Here is a 4,104-nt window from a genome sequence, read left to right on the forward strand (position 1 = left end):
GACACCTCTGGATGCCAATTAATTCAGTGCCTCCCATCTACTGGTCCAGCCAAGAGGATTCTTTAAGAGCTGTTTTAGCTTTTGGTCTCCCTTGGCCCCTTACTTAGGATTTTCCTTTTAAAATGCCGGTGATAACTTCTCCCCCTAAAGAAGCAAATCGGTGTTGAGTGTGTAGGCTTGTCTCCACCGCCTGGCTGTGCAGCCGGGACTCACTGTCAGCCCTTCGGGGTGAGTTTGGGAAGATGTCTATCTTCCTACCACCGGAGCAGCTTCCGGGAACCGCGGGAGCTAAACGAGCCAGACCGGGCTAGAGAGGGAGGCGCGGCGGCCCTTGGCCGAGCGGTAGAGCCCATGCAGTGGCGGCCCCGGGAACTTCGTACGGCGTCAGGCCCTGACTCTAGTCAGAGCCAGTCGAGCGCTGGGATCCCCGGCAAGAGCCCAGCTCAGAGATCGGAGCGCAAGCCCGAGCCCAGCTCAGCGCTCCAAGCCCCAGTCTGAGCTCCAGTTCAGTGCTCGAGCTCCAGCCCAGCAATCCAAACCCCGCCTGAACCCCAGCAGAACACTCTGAGCCCCGAAGTGAGCCTCCAGCTCGAACCCCAGTCAAGCTCTAGGAGCCCCTGCCCCGGTCCTAGCCCAGCTCCCGGAGCCCCAGTCGGAGCCCCAGCCCAGCGCTTGGAGCCCGAGCCCCGCAGCACGGCTCGCGGGAGCCCTCAGCATCCCAGGACGGGCGGCCGCCTCCCACACGCCTCCTATCCCCAAACCAACAAATAAACACAACTTTTTATGAAAAGAAAACAAACTTCAGCGACGTGACTCACCTCTCCTGCAGCCGGAGCCTGGAAAGAGGGGGCCGGGACTCCGGGTCCCGCGTGGTGAAGCGGAGAGGGCCACCCGGCCCCGCGCACACCGACACACACGCACGCACAGCGCGGTGACACACGGGGACACACACCACGGGAGAGTGGCCGCAGCCGGAGCAACAAAGGAGCCCAGGACCCAGAAGTTGCGGCCCGAGGAGGAAGGGCTTGTGTGGCCGCGGCGGGTACGAGGTGCGAGAGGGTGTGAGTGCGGCCGGAGCTGACACGGGCGAGAGCCAGCTCAGGGTCCCCACTGCAGGAAGCCGGAGCCGTGGTGGCAGCGGCGGCAGCGGGCGGGCAAGGCAGGGGACGCCGCGCCCAGCGCACCCAATCCCTCCATATGGAAGACGCTTTTTTGGATGACTGAACTTGCAAACAATTCCTTCTTTTGCTTCTCCTGCTTAGGAGCCTCCCATTACGGCTCGAGGAGGGGAGGGGAGCCGAGGAGGCGGGGAGGAGGGGGAGGAGCGAAAGGGAGCAAAGAAAAAGTCTTGAAAAGGAAACTGGGGTGAAAAAAAACACACCGTCCCCCCAATTTTAGGACAATTTTTTTTCCCTTAACGCCTACTTTCTTTGCACTGCTTTAAATTCCCTCAGTCCTTCCAAATTATTTTCTTTGGTAACACATAAAAGTGACTTTCTCCCATGCGCGGGGCACCGGTCCACCCTGCTTAGCTTCACCTTGGACCCTTCCTTTGGCCAGCACTACCCCTCCTTCCCGTGCTGGCACCCACTTCTCAATATCTCTCTACCATTCTGAACAAACAAACAAACAACACTACCAGATAAAGCAGTAAAAACAAAGTTACAATTAATAAAAGCAGGGTAATCCCCAAACCACCACCACCACAACCACCACCACCACCACAACCACCACCACCACCACAACCACCACCACCAAAAAAGTGAGGCAAGACAGGGGCAATTTAGAAAATGATAAGAAACCCCATCATGGCAGAGCCATAAAACAGCTTCCCAGACCCTCGGTTGGCTGCAAAGGGTTTGCCAGGTCCTTGGCTTGACCTCCTCCATTCATCATCCGAGGAAAGGGGTAGGGGGGTGATGTCAGGGAGAGTTAGTTACTTACCTCTGTGTTGGCTGGACAGAAACCATCCACAACAGTAATTTTAAAACCCATTGTAGCAGAACTTCTATGGACAAATTGTTACTACGTAGATGGATGGGCTCCACCTCCAACTTCTGACTGAGTAAGCCTGTGCTAAGGAAGATTTTTTTTTTTTTTCCGGGACAGGGTTTCTCTGTATAGCCCTGGCTGTCCTGGAACTCACTCTGTAGACCACGCTGGCCTCGAACTCAGAAATCTGTCTGCTTCTGCCTCCCAAGTAAAGGCTTGCGCCACCACTGCCAGGCAGAAAGAATTTCTTTAATTTTCAGGTGATCTGAAATTGCTAGTCCAGGTCCACAAAAGCAAAAACAAAAACAAAAAAACCAAACGCACTTTTTTATACACAAGTCCAATGCTAAGTTAAGTTGGCAACGCTGAATTTTCTAAGAATGCAGCAGACTCCTTATCTCTTACGTTTTAGGAGTTAAGATGGGAGGAGATGGCCCTTGGAGTGGGTCAGCCAGCAAAGAGCAAGGTGAAGACAGGTGCTGTCTTCCCGGGACTCAGAAAGCCACCATGTGACAGAAAAGAAATCACTTAAAGTTTTTTAGGTCATGGCTTATTTTCTGTTGTTTTGGTTGTCCTCAGTAAAAAAAAAAAAACAAAAAACAAAAACAAAACAAAACAAAAACCACGACGTTCATGCTCAGCACATGATTCCAGTGGAAGCAGCAGGAGGAAGGAAGGGAAAGATTCCACATTTTACAGCATTCTTTCCTCCTGCATTTGTTAATTAGAACAGGAGCCAGTTTCTGCATTGATTTATCTGGCATTTCTGGCTCTATCTACTGTGCCTAGATGGCTGGGCATATCCCCATGGCCCAATGGATGGGGGGGCATATTTTAATAAGACAGTGAAAGGGTTCTGAAATCCCTCTTTGAGCCTCCCACCTACCCCAACACACTTCCTTCTCTTTTAATTTCCATCAGTTTGGAGAACAGTCTCTAAGACCTGTTTCTCTCCCCCATGTTCAGTGATGATGTTAGCCTCTGCCTTCTCACTGTCCCTCTGTGGCACAACAAGAGGACAGTAGGACCTGAGAACCACCCTGAGAACAGAAGGAAAGGAGAGCATCAGGTGACAGCTGACAGTTCACTATTGTACCTTTCCCTAGAGTCCCAAGCAGGTAATGGCCTGTTTTTCTTTCGCTTTTTTTTTCTTTCAAAGTTTAATTTTTTTAAAAAGATTTATTTATTATTATATGTAAGTACACTGTAGCTGTCTTCAGACACTCCAGAAGGTGTCAAATCTCATTACTGATGGTTGTGAGCTACCATGTGGTTGCTGGGATTTGAACTCAGGACCTTTGGAAGAGCAGTCAATGCTCTTAACTGCTTGAGCCATCGCTCCAGCCCCTTAATTTTTTTTTTAAAGGTTTAAGTTTTTAAAGTTTTTAATTAATTTTATTTTCTTAAGCATGTGGGTGTTTTCCCTGCATTTTTATCTGTATACTACACATGCGCCTAGTGCCAGTGGAAGCCAGAAGAGGGCATTGGATCTCTCAGTACTGGTGTTACAGAGAGTTGTAAATTGCCACCTGGGGGCTGGGAATTGAATCTGGATCCTCAGGAAGAGCAGTCAGTGTTTAAGAGCTATTTCTCCAGCCCCAGCTTTCTGCTTTTCAAAAATACTTTCCAAATACCACTCCCACTGGCAATGGTAAGATCCAGTAATAACAAGGCACTTGAAGTTCTTAGATTTCCATATCCTTACACATATGATGCACAGCTTAGCTTCTCAGAGATGTCTCCTCCTACCTGCTCAACTTACTCTTCTCTTAGGATTCTCCATTTTTCCCACTTTGGACTTGAGGTCTACAGTCTATGTGTTCTGAATCAAAGCATTCACTCTTGCTCACATGCTTATGGGGAGGGGCGGGGACCCATGGCCTTGCACTTCCCTCAGGCAGGCTGATTACCATGCCTACTTACTTGCCAGTACTATGCTTTAGGCAGAATATAGATCTACAGCTTCAGGCTCACTGTTGGCACCTCAGATGTGTTTATTGTTTTTGTGGATCTTTGTATTAGTATAACTGTGTTTATTTTTATAGCTACTGTATCTCCTTACTCCCTTCTGCTTGCAGTGTATTTCCTCTAAGTGCTAGTTCCCCTCCCTCT

General features: G+C 50.0%; 1 protein-coding gene across 4 annotated transcripts in view; it reads right to left on the reverse strand.

The window, feature by feature from the left end:
- The window catches only part of Boc (BOC cell adhesion associated, oncogene regulated), a 77,060-nt gene extending 75,780 nt beyond the window's left edge, over window positions 1-1,280 (reverse strand). For all 4 annotated transcript variants that reach the window (XM_031363972.1, XM_031363971.1, XM_031363970.1 and 1 more), the window contains exon 1: window positions 819-1,280. The gene's annotated coding sequence lies outside the window, so the exon portion shown is untranslated. The remainder of the gene's footprint in view (window positions 1-818) is intronic.
- Between the last annotated feature and the right edge of the window lie 2,824 nt (window positions 1,281-4,104).

This window comes from Mastomys coucha, unplaced genomic scaffold, assembly GCF_008632895.1.
Source record: "Mastomys coucha isolate ucsf_1 unplaced genomic scaffold, UCSF_Mcou_1 pScaffold12, whole genome shotgun sequence".
Taxonomy (NCBI): Eukaryota; Metazoa; Chordata; class Mammalia; order Rodentia; family Muridae; genus Mastomys; species Mastomys coucha.